The following is a 25,529-nucleotide window of genomic DNA, read 5'->3' on the forward strand; positions in this document are numbered from 1 at the left end:
GAGAGCAAGTAGGATACTAATGTATAGGAAACAGAGTGTAGGAGAAAAGAATCAAACCAGAGTCAATAGAGAGTGAGTCAGGGAGAGTTCTATCAGTACAGGCTGCAACAGTGGGATGTGACTGGAAACTTCCTATCCAAGAGAAAAATGGTCGAAACCAAAGGGTTCATAAACCACATACTTTTCTGTTAGTAATCCTGCAACATACTGGTCTAACCTGCTTGCAGTTAGCATATTTTAAAAAGCCATTAATAAACATGAAATACATTTGTAAATTCAAAGGCCAACCATCAGTTGAAATATGTAATCTTTATTTCTGTAGTGCTTTCTGAGGTAATTTCTGAGATAATTATAATGAATTATTCATGGATCTAATATGACTGATTCAACAACTACCTCCACTGCACATGTGTCACTATTCACATTTTAAAGGTAATAAACTGGTTTACTTTTACATGATTAGTTACTTTATATAACAACAATGAAATTTTTAAATTCCGCTATGTACTTATCGACTAGTTATTAACATCTTCATTACACTGTGAGAACATAATATAAATGTAGTTGATGGTACATACAGAATATTCTATTTTATACAGAGTAATGAAAACTCAGATTTTAAAAACTTATATTATCATTACAAAAATACTGAGTTGCTGGTTAATATTTGAAGCTATCATCTTAATCCTTTTAATCTCAAACCACATGAGACTGCTTCTGGTTCCATGATGCAAATGACCAAATTCCTTATTATTTTCAAAAGCAAAAGCAGTATTATCTTTCAACAGAAATATGGTAACAAAAGGGTTAATAGGTAGCTATGGCAGCTTACTGTAGCTGCTGTTTATCTCTCTCTAAGTGACATAAGATTTGAGTTCAACATTGCAATCTAATTAAAAACATTCAGTTATACAGTGATCCTATCAGTATGAAGGAAATCCAATACCATTAAAGACAGAACTGACTTGGCTTTAAGTGAGACTTTAAATTAACCCTTTAGCATTTAAACCAGCTATATCTGGCCAAAATACTCTACCTGTCTTATGTTCAAACTGGCCAGATGTGGCTTTTCATACCTACTCTACAATATCGTTCTGAAAATTAACAGTTACCTCATCAGAATTGCAAAGCTACAAGATAATGCATGATTAATTCAAAACAATGTGAATAAATAAGCATGACTTTTGACAGAATAATGCGAATGCTAAAGGGTTGTTGGCACTCCGTCGCTTACGACGTCGAGGGTTCCAGTTGATCCAATCAACGGAACAGTCTGCTCATGAAATTAACGTGCAAGTGGCTGAGCACTCCACAGACACGTAGTTCTTAACGTAGTTCTCGGGGATATTCAGCGTGACACAGTGTGAAAATGCTGACCCTTTGAATTACAGGCACAACAGAAACAGGAAGTAAGAGTGAGAGAAAGTTGTGGAGGAAGAGTACAGCAGGGTTCGCCACCATCCCCTGCCGGAGCCTCATGGAGCTTTAGGTGTTTCCGCTCAATAAATACTCACAACGCCTGGTCTGGGAATCGAAACCGCGATCCTATGACCGCGAGTCCGCTGCCCTAACCACTGGGCCATTGCGCCTCCACGCTAAAGGGTTAAACATGAACTAACTGCTGCTCCCCTTTTATTTCATTTACATATAGAAAATGATGTGATACTTTTATTATACTAAGAAGAAACTTACTAGATAAAGAATAGGTAAAAACCAGATGCTTCAAATAAAGCAAAACCTTGATTATCAGTCTGTCAGTAGCTGAAGACCCAAGGTTTAAGAAGAAAAATATCAAGGGAGGATAGATTACTAGGCTTTTCCTGTTTCTCTTAACAGACCAACATGTATAAAGGGTTTGATATGGAAAATTTCATCCTTTTTACTTAAAATAGGTTACTTTTCATAATTTTCAAAAAAGCATGATTTTTGTTCAATTTCACAATACACAGTAGCTTTTGAGAGGCGTCCTGGACATTTGCTGTTAGATAATAACTAAAACGTTGTTCATATGCTTCAATTAGCTCTTCTTATTATGTTGTAGATATTATTACATGCCAACAGCTGACATATATTGATGAAAATGGTGCAAATTAAAAATTTCAAAATGATAAAACTTTCCAGTGGTGTCATAAGAATTATGTCAATCAAGAGAGAGAGAGAGAGGGGGGAGAGAGAGAGAGAGAGAGAGAGAGAGAGAGAGAGAGAGAGAATAGTAACCAATACTAACTTCCATTTCAATTGTTAAACTGTTAATGAACTTGGGAAAATATAAACATTATAGATTTGGTTCCTCTCCTCTCAGGAAGTGATCCCAAACTTTTGTGCACCATCGACCAGTACCATGCACAAGGCCAGCAAATTCAGGGGAGGGGATAAGTTGATTACATCAACCCCCACCAGTACTCAACTGATACTTATTTTATCAACCCTGAGAGGATGAAAGGCAAAATCACCATTGGCAGAATTTGAACTCAGATCACAAAGATGGAAAAAATGTTGCTAAGCATTCTGATAGAGTATTAATACTGACACTACATAGACCTTGGTAACCTCAACTGTGCTGGTGCCATGAAAAAAAGCACCCAGTACATGCTGTAAAGTGGTTGCATCAGGAAGGACATCCACCTATAGAAACCATACCAAAGCAGACATTGGAGCTCAATGTGTTTTCTGATTTGTTGGAGTCTGTCACACTGTCCAACCCACACCAGCATGGAATACAAAGTTGTTGTTGATGATGATGATGATGATGAGCTGAAACATATGCATACAGCTGGTAAAGATTAAATTGTTGAAATTGAATGGTTAGTTTTTCTCCTGATTTTATAATTGAGAGAATAAGCTTCAGATGTAGAAAAACAGGCTCTAGAATCAAAAAGTGTAAAGATTAAATCAGCCAAGACGAAATTCTTAGCAGTGGGGGGGGGGGGGGGGGAGATAAAAACAATATTACTATCAACTGAAATGCTCAATCAGAAATGAAATGGAGTGAGACAACAACATATCCTTGCAAAAACAAAAAGAAAGGAAAGAAAAAGAAAAATTCACCACCAATTTTCCATTTGTTTTTTGGATACCCTATAAAGTATAAAAATTATTCACAGAACAATTTCAAACCATATACATCTATTCCACTGAAGAGAAGGGGTATGTTAGTATTGGCAACAGTATAGATTTGTGGGTTTAAATTTCCATCCTTCCAAGAAATGTAGGATATTGTATTCCATAAACTTCTAAAATGCACTTGCAATCCTTCATTGGATATGCCCATAAACCTTAATTATGTCGGTGGTGGCAGCAGAATAGATTTGAGGGTTTAAAAAATGGATTCCTTGCTTTCATGAATATTCCGTGCACACTTTCTTCCCCTTGCATTAATGTTAACCAAATTATCAGCCTTGCAAGAAATGTAGGATATTGTATTCCATAAATTTCTAAAATACATTTGCAGTTCCTCATTGGATATGCCCATAAACCTTACGATCTACTTACAAAGATAAACATAATCATTTATATACTTATTAGTTTTCCCAAAGTAAATCAGATTGACTGATACTCGTTTCAGTCAGTTCAAGTCTTGGGATAGATATATTACTTTTTAACTCTTCATTATTCATTCTTCACTTTTTCACTTAAAATTTTTTTTTCTTTCTTTCGTTATTTTAGAGTAACTTATTCTCCTTCCTCCCTGTTGTATATTGTTTATGTTGTGTTGCCATTTGTGTTGGTGTTATTTTTAACTCCAACTTACATTGGCATCTGATCAACATTGCACTGGTTACAAATAGTCTAGGATGGACAGAGAATAAATGTTTCCCTTAAATGTTTTCCCCAAGTAAACTGGAATAATTACTTTTATATTGATCACATGTATTTTATTTTTTATTTTTACCTTTTCTTTGTGAATTATAAAGTTATATTTAGTGTGTTACTACTAGTCTGATGATGATTTCAATTGTAGGGAAGTAGTATAAACAATTAAATCAACCATTATGTAATAATAGTATTATATTGATCCCTCAAGACATAAAAGTTAAAATTGTTCTCCATCTCCACACTATATTTTATATGTACACTATACACAGTGGCTAAAACTATTTAATAAAACATGTCTGATCCAAATGTTTTAATGTTTTCAAATACAATATCTCAACCACATGAGTAAAATCAAAAGCTTTTCAATGAATGATACATTTAAAGTTAGCAGAATTTCTGGGACTCAAAATTTTAACAGTATTGTTTGAAAATACAGGGCTGTGGAACCAGAGACAGAACCAGAAGTAATTACATTGTGCAACACGATTTTCGTCCTTGGGTAGCCAACTGTTATTTCCTATTTGCTTACCCCTAGAAAGTGGAGGTGCAATGGCCCAGTGTTTAGGGCAGCAGATTTGCGGTTATAGGATCGTGGTTTCAATTCCCAGACCGGGCGTTGTGAGTGTTTATTGAGCGAAAACACCTAAAGCTCCACGAGGCTCCGGCAGAGGATGGTGGCAAACCCTGCTGTACTCTTTCACAACTTTCTCTCACTCTTACTTCCTGTTTCTGTTGTGCCTGTAATTCAAAGGGTCAGCCTTGTCACACTGTGTCACGCTGAATATCCCCGAGAACTACGTTAAGGGTACACGTGTCTGTGGAGTGCTCAGCCACGTGCACGTTAATTTCACGAGCAGGCTGTTCCGTTGATTGAATCAACTGGAACCCTCGACGTCATAAGCGACGGAGTGCCAACAACAACAACAACAACAACCCCTAGAAAGTATGAAAAATGGCTCATATTTACTTCAAACATTGCTTTCCTTATTTTTTTTCCAAACCCCAAACAATCCCTCTCAACACATGCCTATGATGCTCCCCCACTACTCCTGCTCATGATCAGAGATGCACATTGTCAGCCACTAAAAGACATGCTTAGTGACAAGGGACAAGGCGGCGAGCTGGCAGAAACGTTAGCACGCCAGGCAAAATGCTTAGTGGTATTTCGTCTGCTGTTACATTCCGAGTTCAAATTCCGCCGAGGTCGACTTTGCCTTTCATACTTTCGGGCTTGATAAATTAAGTACCAGTTACGCACTGGGGTCGATGTAATCGACTTAATCTCTTTGTCTGTCCTTGTTTGTTCCCTCTATGTTTAGCCCCCTGTGGGCAATAAAGAAATAAGGGACATGCTCAAGTGGTCACAGGTTAAGCAACTGACAAGAAAATCTGTGCTATTGAGCAGGATACTTGCTATGATGAAATTTCTACTTGAGAAACTCAGTACTAAATCTGTCTGAAATGTAATGGAAAATAAGTAAGTTTCGAAATATTGATGTCCAGATTACAAAAGCAAAGTTTGAAGAGAATAGTAGTCATTTCCTTTGATTTTTAAATAGAAGCAAATAGGCAATAACACTTAGAGACCAAAGATAAAAAAGAAAAACTATGTGACCAATAGAAAGAATAAAAGACGTAGGCACCTGTAACAGGTGATTATGTAGTAGGTGTTTTCATTCAGAGATTTATCAATTGAAAGAAAATGTATAACATACTTCCAGGAGAATTAACAACTACAATACCTTCTTTCATGCTTTTCCTACAATAAAACAGATGTTACCCAAGGTCAGCTATGTTTGAGCAAACCTATCATCAAATGTTCCAGCTGTGACAAATGTCTATGACAAACGTCTATTGTCTCAGACATATCTTAGGACTACATTTTCTAAAGTGCCTTTATATATTTTTTAAGACGGTAGAAAATGTTTCAAGGAAATTTGGTTGCTAATTCTAGTGGATCAAGCAACTGAGTAGGGAAGATTGTCACTGGTTTAAATAAATTCAGTTTGTCTTTGGGGGTTATTGTGTAAAACTTAGGCAAATACTAAAATCTCCAGTCACCATGTTTTGAGCAGGTGGAGTATTGAACCAATATGCTCAAACTCATGAGTTTAAAACCAATGTAGTTGTTTTGGTATATGTCAAGGTAGAACAAGCATCATAAAATCTACTTTTCACCCTGTAGGAAAAGACCTTTGCTGCCAGCAATAGTAGTAGCTCCCTGAACATTTTTCAACTTGTTTTTATTCTGACTACTATACTTTCAGAGCAACCACCTCCTTTGTTGATGATGTCTCCAAGGTAGCAAAAACAATTAACTACTTCTAGTGAACCATCCAGGCATTCAAGGGTTTATATTTCTGATGTGCTGATAGAACTTACTGCTTCAGTTCATTTATCACATGTAAAGCTTATGCTCTGTCAAACTCTACCTATGATTCCATTATATTTTTTGTGTGTCCATAGCTTACACTGAATGCAGCATACGGAGTTTATACCTACACATGCCTACAGACGTACGTACGTACGTACATACATACATACATATTGTCAGTAAATCACAACTCCAGAAGAGAAGTACACTCTAAGTTATATAGCAATAGAGTATTTAGAGAATGCTGGTTATGGTCAGTTCATAGGGTTACCTAGGGTTTCATGCCCATAAAGCACTTAGATTTACACATGTCTCATTAGCCATTAGGGTTGGGTGAGACATGTATAAAGCTAAGACCTTTATGGATGCAAATTTTGGATAACGCTATGAACTAGCCATAACTAACATTCTCTCTCTCTCTCTCTCTCTCTCTCTCTCTCTCTCTCTCTCTCTATATATATATATATATATATATATATATATATATATATATATATATATATATATAGTGAAGTATATTGCCACTTAAGTGTGGCTGACCCCTAGGGGTGGATGTTACTGTTGCTTTTAGCCCCAGGAGGACATCTCCTCCAGCTGGCTTATCGACACACTACTGTGTCCTGTTTGTTTTGCCAAGGGAAGTTATCCCTCTCATCGTGATCTGTAGCACGAACGGACCCGGGTTTCAGGGTTATTTCCCTTCGTCAGCGTCCAATAGCCACCAATCTTCGTGGCAATATACTTCACTTTATCGTGCAGTTACTGTTAATACTTCATTTAGAGAATTAACATTGCATATATATATATATATATATAAAGAACATTAATACTCATGATAATAATGTTAGTGGGCACAAGCTTAAAACCGTATAGGAAAAAATTAATAGATATATATAAGAATTATATATAACAAGGGTGCTATGAAGCACCAACTTTGCTAAAAATAGGAGTCAAAAAATACTTCAAAACCACAAAAATTAATACTAGATTTTCACAGGCATGGTTGGAAGAAAAAAAAACTAAGTGAATAAAGATTACGTCTTATTACCAGTTAACCTGGTATCATGATTTTGAATTTAGCGCTAAAAGCACTTGATTCTCTTCAGCCAAGTCTACTCATAACAAACCTATATATCACTTCAACCAATGCTTGTGTTTGTTTCAGTGCCCAAACCACACTAAGAAAACGAACTAAGTGAATAAATTTATAAATATATGAAGAACATTCATACTCATGAAGGATAATAATGTTAGTGGCTTCAAACTTAAAACTGTATAGGCAAAATTAATAGATATATATAAGAATTATATATAATAATTATATATAGGCATAAGAGTGGCTGTGTGGTAAGTAGCTTGCTTATGAACCGCATGGTTCCAGGTTCAGTCCCAATGCGTGGCACCGTGGGCAAATGTCTTCTACTATAGCCTCGGGCCAACCAAAGCCTTGTGAGTGGATTTGGTAGACGGAAACTGAAAGAAGCCTGTCATATGTGTATATATATATATATATATATATATGTGTGTGTGTGTGTGTATGTTTGTCCCCAACATTGCTTGACAACCGATGCTGGTGTGTTTACATCCCCGTAACTTAGTGGCTCGGCAAAAGAGACTGATAGAATAAGTACTAGGCTTACAAAGATTAAGTCCTGGGGTTGATTTGTTTGACTAAAGGCGGTGCTCCAGCATGGCCACAGTCAACTGACTGAAACAAATAAAAGAATAAAAGTATATATATATATATATATATATACATACAGGGCACCAAATACTATGTATATAGTATCATTTTCAAACTGAGAGGAAAAGATTTTTTTATCAAAAACTAGACAGAATGAGAACCTTCATCACAAAATACTAAAGAAGAAAAAAAAAACAGTCCATCAAGCATACACCGTATATAGTTTAGCATAACTCCAGCTGGTTTTTCACAAATAGTTTACAGCAAAATTTGCTTGTTGAATTGGTGTAACTTAACTCAGATATTTCAATAGAATTCTAAATAGTGTCTATAGATGAACACACCACCACATATATTTTTAACAGCTGAAGTAATAAACTATGAATCAGTTGTTTAAGTCAGTTTACATCAGTGATAAAATAAGCACAGCAAAGTATTCTATGACCATAGAGCAGTGTTATTATGTTGCTATGCAAGTATGCAGCAAAAACAATAAATATTTTATTCAAATTACTGATTTTGACTTGAAACTGTTTAATAGTAGATCTGTTGTTTTATAGACATGATACAAAGCTAAAGCTCACAGAAGACTTTTAGTAGTAACTTATTGTCTTGTGTACATTCAGTTGTCAATATTTTATTTAGTATGGATTGTATGTTTGTACATAGTGATATTATAATACCTGTAAAGTTATATATGATACATGTGTTTATAAGCATATGCATGTATGCATATACGCATGTGTGTATCTTGCATGTATGTATACACACACACACACGGAAACAAGTATATAGATGTGTTTGTGAGTGTATGTACATATATATATATGTATGTGTGTGTGTGTGTGTGTGTGTATATATATATATATATATATATATATATATATATACATATATATATACACACACACACAGAGGCAAATCAAAAACAAAAATAAAAACAATAAAAGTCAAAAAGACATACACAGTCAATGTATTATGTTGATGCTCAGTTTAAGATAGGAAAAAAAGAGGGGATGTGACATTTCAAACATGGCTCTTTGTCAGAAAAGAGGAAAGAAGAAAGGTTCAGAGAGTAGGAAAAAAATAGTCTGAGAAAAGCACATGTGGTTACATGGCTGAAGTTACCATATACACACACATGTATAAGCATACATGCATATGCTTATAAACGCATGTTCTTTTGTTTCAATCATGCTGGAGCACCACCTTGAAATGTTTTCGTTAAACAATTCGACTCCAGGACTTATTTTTTAAGTCCTAATACTTATTCTATTGGCCTCTTTGCTGAACCGCTAAGTTATGGGGATGTAAACACACCAATACCAGTTGTCAAGTGATGATGGGGAGACAAACACAGACACAAAGACACAGACATATTTCTACAGTTGGATGCCTTTCCTAATGCCAACCACTGTGAGGGTGTGGTGGGTGCTTTTTACATTCCACCAGCATGGGTACCAGTTATAAAACACTGGCATCAGCCACAACTACAATTTTATTTGGCTTGACAGGTGTTCCCAAGCACAGTATATTGCCAAAGGTCTCGGTTACTTGTCACTGCTTCTGTGAGGCCTAAAGTTTGAAGGGTGTTTTTTACGTGCCACTGGCATGGGTGCCAGATATACAATAAGGCAATGAGCTGGCAGAAACGATAGCACGCCGGGCGAAATGCTTAGAGGTATTTCGTCTGCTGCTACGTTCTGAGTTCAAATTCCACCGAGGTCGACTTTGCCTTTCATCCTTTCGGGGTCGATTAAATAAGTACCAGTTACACACTGGGGTCGATATAATTGACTTAATCCATTTGTCTGTCCTTGTTTGTCCCCTCTGTGTGTAGCCCCTTGTGAGTAGTAAAGAAATAAGATATGTAATACTGGCATAGGCCATGACTACAATTTCTCTTGGCTTGACAGATCTTCTCAAGCACAGCATATCGCCCAATGGTCAAAGGGTGCTTTTTACGTGCCACCAGCACAAATGCCAGTTACATGGCACTGGCATCAGCCATGACTGTGATTTCACTTGGCTTGACGGGTCTTCTCAAGCACAGCATATCGCCCAATGTTCAAAGGGTGCTTTTTACGTGCCACCAGCACAAATGCCAGTTACATGACACTGGCATCAGCCATGACTGTGATTTCACTTGGCTTGACGGGTCTTCTCAAGCACAGCATATCGCCCAATGGTCAAAGGGTGCTTTTTACGTGCCACCAGCACAAATGCCAGTTACATGACACTGGCATCAGCCATGACTGTGATTTCACTTGGCTTGACGGGTCTTCTCAAGCACAGCATATCGCCCAATGGTCAAAGGGTGCTTTTTACGTGCCACCAGCACAAATGCCAGTTACATGGCACTGGCATCAGCCATGACTGTGATTTCACTTGGCTTGACGGGTCTTCTCAAGCACGACATATCACCAAAGATCTTGATCACTTGTCATTGCCTCCATGAGGCAGAGTGTTTGAAGATCATGCTTCATCACCTTGTCTCATGTCTTCCTCGGTTTACCTCTTCCACAGGTTCTCTTCAGTTAGAGATCGGTACTTCTTCCCACAGCTGTCCTTGTCATATGCATCACATGACCATACCAGTGCAGTCATCCCTCATGCACCATATCGTATGCCCAACTTTTCTTTCAAGATGCTTACACTCTCTTGTACATGCACACTGACATTGCACATCCACCAAAGCATACTAGATTCATTTCTTTCAAGCCATTGTATGTACTTGGCAGTCACGGCCCATGTTTCACTGCCATGTAGCATGGCCATTCACACACAGGCATCATACAATCTGTCTTTCTCTCTGAGGGTGAGGCTCTTTGTTACCAACAGAGGTAGGAGCTCTCTGAACTTTGACCAGCCTATTCTTATTCTAGCAGCTATACTCATGGAGCATCTACCTCTGCGACTGACTTGGTCACCTAGGTAACAGAAGCTGTCAAACTACTTCTAGTTTTCTCCCTTGGCATTTGATGGAGTCTATTTTCTGTACACTTTTAGTGTTAATTTTACCTGTACACCTTTCACACACAAAAACTATTTTCCCTCTTTAACTCTCCTCTGATATTGCTGCACCTCTTATGTGTCCATAGCTTACACTGGGTACATCTTATGCAGTTACTAGCTATGCCTTTTCTACACATCAACCAGGGCCAGCACCTGTGCAGGTGGCACATAAAAAGCATTAGGAAGGGCATCCATCTGTAAAACCATGCCAAATTAGATTGAAACCTGGTGCAACTCCCCAGCTTACCAGCATGGAAAATGGACATTAAATGATGATGATGATATATATATATATATGTATATATATATATATATATATATATATATATATATATATATATATATATAAAATATATAGTTTTAGGGAAAATAACCAATTTTCAAGAACTCATTATTAATTTTTCTATATGTGATAGTGGATTTTCATCGATGAGTTCTTGAAAATTGGTTATTTTCCCTAAAACTATATATTTTATATATACTTTATCTATAAGGCTCAATTTAATTTTAATTTTTTATAAATTGATTTTAATTGAGTTTTTTACCTGTAATTTTGGATTTTGTCCCTAATAATATTATATATATATATATATATATATATATATATATATATATATATATATATATACACACACACACACGACAGGCTTCTTTCAGTTTCCATCTACCAAATCCACTCACAAGGCTTTGGTCTGCCCAAGGCTATAGTAGAAGACACACACAGTGGGACTGAACCCAGGACCATATGGTTAGGAAGCAAGCTTCTTACCACACAGCCACAGCTGCACCTATATATCATACATACATACATACATACATACATCATACATAACTTTACAAGTATTACAATATCACTATATCAACCAGACAATTACATGATTGTTAGACACTGATGATCACAATGCACTTCTTTGCATTGGTGTAGCTTTCAAATGATGCCACTCCACTGGCTATGTAGGTAGGGCAGTATTCCCTCAGAACAGAATGCCAGTTCATTGCAGGATTTACTTATTTATAACTGAGCAGACAGGAGCAATGTGAAATGAAGTGTTTCGCTCAAGAACACAATACACTGCTGGGAATCAAAACCATAATATTGCAATTGTGAGTGCAACACTCTAACCTGTAGACCATGCAACTTCACAATACAATGTATATTTCAGTAAGGCGGTAAGCTGGCAGAAATGTTAGCATGCTGGGCAAAATGCTTAGCAGTATTTCGTCTGTCTTTACATTCTGAGTTCAAATTCCTCCGAGGTCAACTTTGCCTTTCATCCTTTCAATTAAGTATCAGATGCAAACTGGGGTCAATCTAATCAACTGGCCCCTCCCCAAAAAATGTCAAGCCTTGTGCCTAGAGTAGAAAGATTACAATATATATTTCAATACAGGTGATGTAGTATTTCCATATATTTTTATCATATGATATATCCACATATGTCTAAGACAAAGTTTATTCTTTGTATAGTGCACACACACACACACAAACAGACTGATAGAACCAATAGACACGTTCAAGAGTACTTAGTACTAACCATCAATAAAACGAAACAAAACTAACTGTAGGATGGAAAATAATGTTTATTTTTGTGTACTTTCACTATATTTGAAAAGTTTTCTCCAAATTTTTTTCATTGCAAAGTCTTTAATCAAATTCTCACTATGACACCACAAACACTTTGAAATTATATTTCCAATCATATAAACCACTTAAAATATTATTTTAGCAAATTTAAGTCACCTCATATATAAATATTTAGACAGATAATACTTAAACTGCCCTCTGTAACTACCCTATTCTCATACCTACTTGTCTCTTGCTCTAGATGTTGGATGAGGTGGGGGGAAAACTGTGATTCATTGTAATTCACTGAATAAACTATGTACCAAAGCTCTCTAATCGCTGGCAAGCATTTTTACAGATCTTCTTCATTTCAGGTGATGACAAAATTTCCGCAACTACTTTGCCACAACCACTCCCAAGTACTCAATCTCAGGGCCGCTACCATCAGTGTTGGCACAATGAATGGAAGAGGTGGGGAGATGACTGAAATGTTGGAGCAATACCATATTGATGTGTGAGCTCTGAATGCAGAAGACATGCGCAGACTGGAGAGAAATGAAGGTAGTATGCTCCGTTGGATGTGCAACATCAGTGCACATGTACGACAAAGTGCAAATGTATTGAGAGAAAAGTTGGGCATAAGAGGAGTCAAATGTAGCATGCGAAAGAGAAGACTATGTTGGTTTGGACATGTGATGCGTATGAATAAAGACAGCTACATAAAGAAGTGCCGATCACTGAAAGTAGATGGTACCCATGGAAGAGAGAGACCCAGGAAGACGTGGGACGAAGTGGTAAGGACTGATCTCAGGATGTTGGGCCTCATGGAGGAAATGACGATGGACCGAGATGCCTGGTGATATGAAGTTCTTGAGAAGACCCTGCCCACATCAGCAAAATCAAGTTCTAGAAGCGCTGTGTGTCCCACCCAAACTTGACAAGAAAATTTCTCACACACTCTACCACAACAAACATCTCTTCTCTTCCTCACATTTCCACTTCATGCACTAGGCTTACTTCCCACTCCCCAATCCTGTCCTCTAGGCCCTGTGCCACAGTATCATTACCATCTGCTAGCTTCCAACTTGTGTGTTCCACCCATGTCCTGTCACACTATATTATTGTGTACGCCCGGCACTTTGCCACCATCTCTATCCTGCTGTCTCCCTCTCTCTCTCTCTCTCTCCTTCTGCATTTCCCTCAGGTTGGGTGATCATGTATTTCCTTTGCAGCAGCGCATCTGTTTCTGTCTTCATTCCTGATCTCTCTCTCTCTGGCCAGGTAACCTTGTACCTCCTCTACAGCAAGACACCTGTTTTTGTCTCTCTTCCCCACTATAACCTTTCATCATCCAACACAAGATCACGTCCTCCAATGCCCCCTCCCCTCTCAAAAGAGTTTTTTTTTTTGTCTTGCAAGTACTTGGTGACCCTGTCAGTGCAGGTTCCACTTAAATGCACCCAGTCCACACAGTAAAGTGGTTAGCATTTGGAAGAGCATCCAGCTGTAAAAGCTTTGCCAAAACTGACTTCACCTGTGTTTGTGCCACATAAAATGTACTGAGTCCACTCTGCTGAGTGGTTGGTGTTAGGAAGTGCATCCAGCTGTAAAAATCCTACCAAAACAGTTATAGAAGTCTGGTGCAAGCTTCTACCTGGTCAGCTCTTGTCAAACCGTCCCACCCATGCCAGCATGGAAGGCAGACGTTAAACGATGATTATAATGATGAAAGTGATTTCTTTTGTGTCATAAACCATTTACCATTTCTGCGTGCCCCACTTCAATTGACACCCTGAGCACATGGTTGTTTTGCTTAATGGTTAATCTGGCATAACCCTTGAGATAGTTGATTTAGATCAAATTACAGATAAAGTCAGTGTCAGAAATGCAATGAACCAGTGATTAGTCAATTGGAAGCCTCTAACCAATGGCTATTGTTCACCCATTTGGATATGAATTAAATATATGAATTGAGAAGGCAGTTAGACATAAAAGATAAGCAACAGTGATTATTACTACAAGAGAAACAGTTGTCTTGCTACGAACATGTAATAAGAATGCACAGTACATGCTAAGTAAAACAAGAAAGTGCTGTTGTTTCACAATGAAGACTGTGACAGATAAACTACAACAAACATGGAAAGAAAGTAGAGGAGAACTGAGATCTGAAAATGTTAGATCACACAGATTAGATAATGAGAATTATTACAAAGGTTTTAGTATGCAAGCCATCTAAATTATATTAACACAGAAATACTGGTGCATTAAAATACTAATGGTAATTACAAAGTGGTATAACTGTATTTCAGAGTGCGTGCGTGCGTGTGTTGCATATCTGCCATGGCTTGCCCAGGCCTCCATTCGGCAGGAGTTGACAATAAATGGAGTGCCTGACACTTCTTAACCAAACAGCCATGCTTGCATCAATAATTCTCTCACACACTTTATCACTGTTCTAAACATTGCAACATTTATGCAACTTCTACAGGGAGTGAGGTCAAGCTAAATATGACAATTTTTTTTTTATGTCTTGTTTTTTCAGGATGTATTGGAGAACAGTTAATGGCATTGGAGAACATAAAAAATAAAGTTGTAGTTGAGAAAAAGTTAATTAACATGGAGGACTGGAAGCCATCTGAGTACTAGAATAGAGTTACCTGTATCATGAAAGCGAATTTGTGATGGCACCTGTGCCCAGCGTCGCCTTTCTGGCACTTGTGCCCATGGCATGTGTAAGGACTTTCGAGCGAGACCATTGCCAGTGCCCCTGGACTGGCTCTTGTGTGGGTGGCACATAAAATACACCATTTTGAGCGTGGCCGTTGCCAGTACCGCCTGACTGGCCTTCATGCCGGTGGCACGTAAAAGCACCCACTACACTCTCTGAGTGGTTGGCGTTAAGAAGGGCATCCAGCTGTAGAAACTCTGCCAAATCAGATTGGAGCCTGGTTTAGCCATCTGGTTTTACCAGTCCTCAGTCAAATCATCCAACCCATGCTAGCATGGAAAGCGGACGTTAAACGATGATGATGATGATTCATGCTAGGTATCAAAATACCAACACCATGACTGCTCTTCAATGCTCTGTGAATACTGTAAAGGCAACAAGATGTGACATGGACAGTTGCAACAGAGACTACAAAGCTGTGGCCAGCAAGAAGGAACACAAAAGTTGTTCTGACTGCACCTGCATGCCAAAATTCATCCCCACATTTTTTAACAAAGCCTTAGGCTAAATTCAGACGGTTATGTGAAGCTGCTGGAAATTGCAGTCAATTCCTGGTTAGAAAGGGTGTTGCTGGAAGGCCATATGTATGTGACAGCAGGACCCAGCTCCTTGCCATACATCCAGAAAGAGTGAGAAGTGGTTGTTGGAGAATTTGTATGTGACTTCACCAACCCCAATTTCTGCCCCCTCCAATTCTCTTGATTGTAACCCCATGGATTATTATGTGTGGGGTACAGTTGAGAAAGACATCAACTACTCAACCAGTAACACCAAGGCCAAGCTGGTGGCAGAGATCAAGGGGTGCTTGAAGATCTTCCCAAGGAAACAGTGAGGAACACATGCACCAAGGTCCCAGATCCACCTTAAGGCTGCAATGGAAGCTGAGGACAGCTGCTTTGAGTAAATTTATCTCCCAGTCATAATCTAATAGATATTGTTTATTTTTAAAATACTTTATTTTCGGCAAGGATATTGTATTTTCTTTTCGTTTTATGTGAACTGTAAAATTTAGCCTGAACATCCTGTACAAGTACTATCTGTAAAACACCAACATAAAACATTCTAATCTAGTCTACTATAGCTATCAGCTTTAAAAAGATGTAAACATCAGCAGTATCCCTCAAGTGTGAGCACCCAGCTTAAAACATACTCCTATTGGGTTGTCCTTTTTAATTCTGATAACCAAAGCTAAATATCGTTAATCCCTCAGCTACTTCCATAAACATGGTGCACACTAATCAAAATACATTGAAATAGGTCAACTAGTAGTAAACACTGTTACAACTGTCCCAAATTACCCAGTTAAATGGAATGCAGCTCTCTCTCTCTCTCTCTCTCTCTCTTTAAACTTGATTATATATCACCAGTTATGCCATCTCCAGAGAATGAATATATATATAATGAAATTAAATATCAGAACAAATAATGAGATATACCACCAAGTTCAGCAGGGAATAATGTTTCTGAAAATGTTCCTTGCAAAATTATTTACATAATATCATATTTGTTTTGCTTTATTTACTGAACCTATCCATCACAGATGGCCAAACATTGGACAAATAACTGAAGGGTTGATAGTTGACATCCCATTGCCAGTATTTCCCTGTATTTATGGCCAAGACAATTTATCATGCTTGCTGGCTCAGTCACCTAACTATGTAAATAGGTGCTTTGAGAAAACACAGCACAAAATAATATACTTGTTGTGTGTGCTGAGTTGGGGGTCTTGACTAAACAGCAGGGAAACATAAAAAAGTGTTCTGAAAAGATCCTGAAATTGATAGGAACACTGGAATTGTAATACTTTCATTATTTCATGTGTATAAAACAACCCTTCTGGGGATTGATAAGAAAAAATACTAATCCAGGACAGTGGATTGGCAGAACTTGTACTTGCAGTGGCATAAACCTAGGGTGGGTTGAACCAGCTCCAACCAACAAGTTCGCCACATCCCTAATGAATGCTGACCATGTCTGACAGTCAGTTGTCATCAAGGCTATAATCGATACCCACACCCAGTTCTACTGCCAAGAACCAAAGATGCAGAGGCCTGATTGTGCTTTCATGTCTGCTTTTGGTATAGCCAGCCGTCTTCAGTTGTCCTCCAGCTCATTTGTACCAGCCTGAGAGAACTGGGATATTTGCAAAACTGTAACAAAGTTAAATTGAATGCCTTGAAGTTATTCATCTCTCCTCTTTGTGTTCTGAATTTAAGCCTCACAATGGCGTTAGGAAGGGCATCCAGCTGTAGAAACTCTGCCAAATTTAGATTGGAGCCTGGTGTTGCCATCCGGTTTCACCAGTCCTCAGTCAAATCGTCCAACCCATGCTAGCATGGAAAGCGGACGTTAAACGATGATGATGATGATGATGAATGGTCTGCTTGGGTAGTAGACTTAATCTGTCACCTGGTTTAACACCACCACCAAACATATATATATATATACTGACTGAATATAAATTCTATAGTTATTTTTTAGGAGTATCTTTTCTTGCTTTTAAATATATAATACCAAAATTATTAGTGTAAAACATTTCTGTACAACAGATCTTCCATCACATGACTTTACTCTTTTATGAAAACTAATGATTATTCATAATTTCCTCTCATAATAAATATTACAAAGAAAATCCATTTTATAACTATATTTACCTATCTCACCATAATGATTGGTAGCAATCATTGACAACATAGGGATCATAATGATATTAAGTTCCAGTATTGGCATAAGGCTACGATTTTTATGGGACAATAAAGTCAATTAAATCAACCGCATTAATTGATTCAGATTTTTATTGATGATGATGTGAGAGTCATAACAATAATTGCTTGTAACATGGGAGCAAAGTCAGAGATTTGAGGAAAGAGAGGAGTCAGTCAATCGGGTCACCCCCGCCCTTCACCCCAACCAGTATTTGAATGGTATTTTATTTCATCAACCTTGGAAGGATGAAAGACAAAGTTGAGTTGAATAAGAGTTGAAACCAGAACATAAAATGTTGTAGCTAAGCACTACAAGACATTTTGCCCAAAACTCAAACAAATTGCAGTAGGCGCAGGAGTGGCTGTGTGGTAAGTAGCTTGCTTACCAGCCACATGGTTCTGGGTTCAGTCCCACTGCGTGGCCCTTTGGTAGATGGAAACTGAAAGAAGACCGTTGTATATATGTATATGTATATATATATATATATATGTGTGTGTGTGTGTGTGTGTGTTTGTGTGTCTGTGTTTGTCCCCCCAACATCGCTTGACAACCGATGGTGGTGTGTTTATGTCCTCGTAACTTAGCGGTTCGGCAAAAGCGACCGATAGAATAAGTTCTAGATAGATAAGAATAAATCCTGGGGTTGATTTGCTCGACTAAGGGCGGTGCTCCAGCATGGCAGCAGTCAAATGACTGCAACAAGTAAAAGAGTAAATCAACCACACTTGAGTATTGTAATAATAATTTCTAACATTGGCCATCCAGGCTTCATAAGTTGGGGACTAAGTTAATTAGATTGCCCCACCCACCACCACCAATATTTCTCTGACTAGTATTTATATTACTGACCCTCAGAATGATGACTTTAGTTAGATTTAAACTCATGCTGGTGCCATGTAAAAGGCACTTGTGCCGACTCCACATAGAAGTGCTTGTGCTGGTTAAAAACACCCAACACACACTGTAAAATGGTTGATGTTAGAAAGGGCATCCAGCCATAGAAACCAAGTGAAATCAGACTGAAACGTGGGGTAGCTCTTCGGCTACCAGTTCTGGTCAAACCGTCCAACCCACGACAGCATGGAAAATAGACGATGAATGGAAAGTAGTGCAACAAACTACTGCAAATCATTTTATCTGGCACTGCACCAATCCTGCTATCTACAATAATAATGATGATGGTGATGATGATGATGGCTATGATGATGATTTCTCATACTGGTGGTACTTGAGAGACAATCAGCAAATTTACTTCTCTTCAGTAGTCATTTCTTTTGTCCTTTTGTTAAAAAATCATTCTAAATCATAACAAGCCTATCTTTTTGTCTCCCGTCTACTACAAGTTTATATTGTTCACATACATACATACACATGCATATGGAACACATTTTAATGTATTTAGTGTATATCTCATAATCAACAGATGCTGAAAGCACTTGTCAGGTCACTGAAGTAAAATACAATACCGAATGAGACAAGTACTTAGATTGTTGATCAATTTCATTTCAAAACTAGTCATTTACTTAAGAAATAATCAGCATTTTATCAATTTAGATTAGCTAAGCTGGTGCATACATTTCCTGAACTAATAATTCATGAAATGCGTTTACCAAGAATATTCTGCTTAGAGCCATTGTTTTTTGACAATGTTAAGACAACATCATTCACTAAGTTATTATATAAGGTTCAAAAACCCTATAAAGGCTGAAGTGTACTGCATTCCTGAACCCAGCAAATAACATTTATTCTATATAGTTAATGTATCACTTGTCATGTCGTATGATGTTGGATATATATTCAACTCTGTTTATTCATATTCATAACTACCTACAAAAAAAATTCTTTCTGGCTATCCACAGAAATCTAACGACAACCTTGACTCCCTTAACTATTTAGCATTTAGATTATGCTGTCAAATGCAATGTCTATTTATTCACATTGTTTTGAATCAACCATGTTCAAGAGGGGTGTCAACGATATTTGTTCGTAACTTTGTTGATTTTTTATGTGCAGACTTAGAATTTTGTCAGTAGGTGTATAAATATCAATGATTCACAACTGGGTGTTTTCAATAAAACCAGGACTATGTACTGTTGCTGTATTTTTTGATCATCAATAATACTTTGAATTGCATTCTGAAGCTTTTCTCCACTCTCACTATCAAAATACTCTTCCATGCTGGACAAAAATTCAAACACAACTATATCAAATTCATCCAAAGACAAGTCATTGTCATTCCCCTACCCACACTCATTTTTCTTTTTTTTTTACCTACATTTTCTACATCTTCAAGTGAAATTCCTTCAAAACTGGATCTGCTACTCGCTGAAGCGATATCAGTAATTATTAAAAAATTCAATCTCCACTTCAAACGTTGAAAAAAGAGAGCAAAAGTTGTTGAAAATTTCACAGTACTTACAATCAAATTTAGATGGAAATGTCTTTACCTCACATTATCTTCAAGCTTCAGTATTTTGATGACATGGTTGCTTAGTTTTAAAATGTTGTATGGTGGGTGTAAGAAACCAGATCTGGTCAGTTTGAATATAAAACAGGTAGAGCATTTGAGCCAGATACCACCAGTTTAAATGCTAAAGGGTTAACAATAAGATCTTTGATGGGCTGACAGTCCTGTCCTAGACCCATAAGCTCTATTGCAGGTATAGGGTGTATGTTTATGTGATGGTGGTACATCACCATCGTCGTTTAACATCCGCTTTCCATGCTAGCATGGGTTGGACGATTTGGCTGAGGACTGGTGAAACCAGATGGCTACACCAGGCTCCAATCTGATTTGGCAGAGTTTCTACAGCTGGATGCCCTTCCTAACGCCAACCACTCCGAGAGTGTAGTGGGTGCTTTTATGTGTCACCCGCATGAAGGCCAGTCAGGCAGTACTGGCAACGGCCACGCTCAAAATGGTGTATTTTATGTGCCACCTGCACAAGAGCCAGTCCAGGGGCACTGGCAACGATCTTGCTATGATTGCAACTCTGCTGGTTCATTTCTGTCTCCTAGTTGTCTTCTCTATCTCCAACACATAAACCCCATCTCCACAGAACTACCACTAGGTGGCAGAAGCAGCTGTAACATTTTCCAGGTTCTCGGGTATAACCTTGCACTTCCTCAAAGCATTCTTCATTTGATCCTTAGAGTACTTCCCACTTCCACCCTCCTGCTGAGAATGGCTATATCATACAACCATGGTGTAGCTAGCTGTACACCACGGTTGTATGATAAAGCAGCTATCATAGTATCCTCACCACATACCCCAATCATTACAGGTGGCCTCAATATTTTTGGTTTTCATGAATATTTCAGTATGATGCTCATATCAGATAATTCTCAGGATGCACAAGAGGCAGTTCTTGTGGAAGTCCTCTAAAGACTTAATGCAACAAATGTAGGCCATCTAAGCTTGGTGAAGTGAGAGAGACAACTTTAGTATCCTGTGATATTTGTGGAGAATTGAAACCTGTACCAAAGTCTCCCAAAGCAGCTGTCGATGCCTATTTAAAAAGGCTAATAAATTTCACTCTCTCACATGCACACATACATACAAAAAAGATGTATGCATATGTATTTATGTATGTGTATATGAAAGATAATATGTGAGAGAGAGAGATCAAGTGAGTGTCACATACATGCAAAAAAATACATACATACATATATATATATATATAAATATGCTCATGCCAATGCCATGTTAAAAGCACCCAGCACACACTGTGGTTGGCATTAAGTAAGAAGTTGCATCCAACCACAGAAACCAAGCTAAATCAGATTAGAACCTGGTGCAGCTCTCCAGCTTGCCAGGTCTGGTTGAACTGTCCAACCCTCATTTATTATTGACACACATCACTTACTCTTACCACAATTATTATTATTCACTATTCTCTCTCCTCTTCTATCACCCTCTAACTCTAACCACTCTGATTACAACCTTATATTTTTGTTGTCTTCACCCATCCATCCAGGTTCTTCTACCTTCACACTTTTTTCTATTAACCTCCTTGAGCAAAAAGTGCAAAAAACATGTCACAGTAGCAATTTCGTTACTACTAGGGCCATAATAAAATACATCAACTACACTCTATAAAGGGGTTAACAAATGAGCAGACACAAGAGGACTTTTTAGTTTCGTAAAAGACATGACCTGGTGCAAAATTCATCCCATACACTCAAAGTGGTTGGTGGTAGGAAGAACAGCCAGCTATAGAAAGCAAGGCAAAAATGAAACATAAAAGTAAGAAGCAGTTGTCTGATCTATTTAGGAGGGCATAGATTCGGAATACGAACTGACTCGGACTATGCTATTTCTAGCGATGGAAAGGAAAAATCATAAGCCTCATGGTTTTAAAAAAAAAAATGCAGTGGAAGGAAACTCATAAAAAAATGTAATAAATCGTAAATCATTCTTCATCAGTGCTGCATTCTACAAAGCCTGAAAATTCAGTAATATCTTTGAATTCTAAGAAAGCTTTGCTACTCTCAGAATCTTCTTCATAGAAAAAGTCATTTTCAGTGCCATCTAAATTGTTGTTTATGAGAATGCATGAGCCAACTTTGAGAACATGATTCAGAGCAAGGTATTTACCAGTAAACCAGTGCAGTTGCCAAATACCTCCATTATCTCTCTGCTAATTTTTAATGTAAGAAGCCAGTACTGATTTATATATTGTAAAATTAAATGGGAATATAGAGTAACTCGGAAAACAGAATAAAATAAACAGAAATACAAGAATACATTTTAACAGATTACATCTTCTAAAATAGACTTGCCCACCTGCATCCACTGTTGGCAGTCTTTTACAAATGCATTGTAATGATGCAATCTTTAAAGTAAAAAGATGGTTCAATTGAAAATCCAGGAACATACATTCAAAATTTAGGAACATAATCTTCTATATGTATCTAATGTATAGGGCAGTTTGTAAAACCAGATTTTGATAACAAAAAAAGCACACATCATATGTTGTGAAATACAATATACATACATTATATATAATTGAAGGAAGGAATAGGTAAAATCCATGCTACATAGGCTTCTTAGCTGGCTGATCATCTCAAGGGGTACTCAGAGCAACTCTTGTTGCTAACCATAAGGTATACAAAAATCTTCAGCTTATTGAATTTCCTCACAACTTTGAAATGGGAAAAAGTATGCAACCTTCGACACCAATAAACTGTTATTGTTCCTGGCCATACACTGTCCACTTTTTGTTTTCTATACCTGCCACAGACTGCTTGAAACTTACAAACTTCATACACTTGGATGCCTGGATCTTACCCTTATATATCTATCTGTCTATCTATTTGTCTGTCTGTCTGTCTGTCTGTCTGTCTGTCTGTCTGTCTGTCTGTCTCTCTCTCTCTCTCTATATATATATATAAAGGAGACCACTAGGTGGACTGTTAATGTGCTAGAAGATCCACCTAGTAGTCTCTTTTATATATACATATACAATAATCCTTTGAGATCTGATATTTTTTCTGAATCTCCTTGATTCTTTCAATGTGCTTGTTCCCTGGTATTAAATTGATATTAATTAATATCCAATTTTTTACCCTACTGTTATATATATATATATATATATATATATATATATATATATATATATATATATGCAACTTGACAACTTTTGATTCAAGAGACCAACACTTCATTTTCTACCAGTGTAATTCCTGAAGTAATATGTTTTGATCTATGATATAAGCATAATTGTTTAAAAAAACAGAAAACTGAAAAACAAAAATACTTACTTGTGGCAGTTATAAAAGACTTTCACTGGTGTACCAATTAATAAATCTCTCCAAATAAAATGGGTAAGGTGGAATGAGTATATTTAATTATTTCAACCTCAGTATATTATTGGTCTTTATTTTATCAACTCTGGGAAAATAACAAGCAAAATCAACATCAGTATATTTTTATTTGGAACACAGAAATACAAAGTATTAAGCTATAATAGTTTATAAACAAACCATCTAGTCTGTCTTTTTATCACTTTATCTTCGCCAACCCAAGTAATATATACAATATAGCAATTTTGTTTATCTATACAAACATATAAAAGACTAAGGTATACAAGCTTTTTCTCAATTTTTCATAGACAAGACTCTTTATATAAACTTCAAATAATATAATTCTTTAAAAAAAAAAAACTTTTAAAAAATAAATGAAAAATATTACATTTGATCTTTTCTATGCAACTTGAACATTTTAAAACAATGTAGAAGTAGAGATGAAGAAATCCAAACCCAGCACAGAATCAGACAAAAGAATAATAAATAAAAGATCAACAGTTTTGAATCATAATCTTCTATCTTTTGTTTCACTCATTGAACTGCGGTCATTCTGGGGCACCACCTTCAAGGGCTTTGTTAAACAAATCAGCCCCACTACTTACTTCTGTAAGTCTGGTACTTATTCTATTATCCTCTTTCACTGAAATGCTAATTTATGGGGACATAAACAAACCAACATCAGTTGTCAAGTAGTGGAGGAGAGGAAAACACACACACACACACACAGAGGCACAGGAGTGGCTGGGAGGTAAGAAGCTTGCTTCTCAACCACATGGTTCTGAGTTCAGTTCAACTGCTTGGTACTTTGGGTAAGTGTCTTCTACCATAGCCTTGTGGGTAGATTTGGTAGACAGAAACTGCTAGAAGACTGTCGTATATACATACATATATATATATATATATATATACATATTTGTTTTGCAAGATTTTTGATGTGAAATCGTGTGTTGAAACAGATGTTGTTGTACTTGGGGGTGGTCATATTGCCAGTTTAGCCAATAAAAACACACGCACTGTATATTTGGTGTTAATTTGCTTCAGCTTTATATTACATTAATCTTAATCTTATTTCGGCCAGAGTTCTTTCGTCACACTTCTGTGACCTCATCAGTGGTCCTTTGTTTCCTTCCTTCTTATGTGTGTCTCACCTTGCTAAATATCAGCCATTTTGTATTCCTATTGTATGTGTCTACGCATGCGTGTCTTTCAATGTGTCTATGTCTTTTGTAAGTGCATGTGTGTATGGGGAGTGTCTGTATCACCTATATACTCTGTTAATACGTGTTCGTTTGTATTTGTTTTTATTTATTTATTTGTTCATGTGTGTGTGTGTGTTTTTTTGTTTTTTTTTGTGTTTAATTAAATTTTGTTAACGTATGTAGTATTTAATTCCATTTGTTTATCTATGTATTGTATTATACTTTGTTCATATTATTATTGGTTTATGGGTAACATGTTGTCACATGCTGTGGTTTGTGGTTTGTTAGTGGTGTGTGTTAGTGTTCCATTCTAGTTTCCTATTCAGGCTAGGTTTCTCTTCTATTATGTGTGTAGCTTCAGTAATTTGTCTAAGTGCTGCATCACTGCTATGTGTAGATAAGATTTTAATTTCTATGTTGTTGATTGAGCCTCTATGTTCTTGCTCAGCGTGCTGGTACAGAACTGATGAGTTCTTCCCTTCCTTAAGTTCCCTCCAATGTTCGTTTGCCCGCTCCCCTATGCTCCTTGCTGTTTCGCCTACATATGTCATTGTCTTATTTCTGCATCGTCCCTCTGTACATCTTATACTATAGACCACATTTCTGGTTTTGCAGTTCGTTTGTGGGCTAAATTT

The 25,529-nt window shown here is 37.2% G+C and overlaps 1 protein-coding gene across 6 annotated transcripts in view; it reads right to left on the reverse strand.

Annotated features, from left to right (window-relative positions):
• LOC106878722 (uncharacterized) overlaps positions 1 to 25,529 on the reverse strand; it is a 145,563-nt gene that overhangs the window by 102,586 nt on the left and 17,448 nt on the right. For 5 of the 6 annotated variants that reach the window (XM_089340928.1, XM_089340930.1, XM_089340934.1 and 2 more), the window contains exon 2: positions 23,651 to 23,780. The gene's annotated coding sequence lies outside the window, so the exon portion shown is untranslated. Of the gene's footprint in view, positions 1 to 20,306; positions 20,419 to 23,650; positions 23,781 to 25,529 lie in introns of all 6 variants that reach the window. The other variant, XM_089340931.1, reaches the window with a different exon arrangement.

Source organism: Octopus bimaculoides, chromosome 24 (genome assembly GCF_046866305.1).
Source record: "Octopus bimaculoides isolate indiv1 chromosome 24, ASM4686630v1, whole genome shotgun sequence".
Taxonomy (NCBI): Eukaryota; Metazoa; Mollusca; class Cephalopoda; order Octopoda; family Octopodidae; genus Octopus; species Octopus bimaculoides.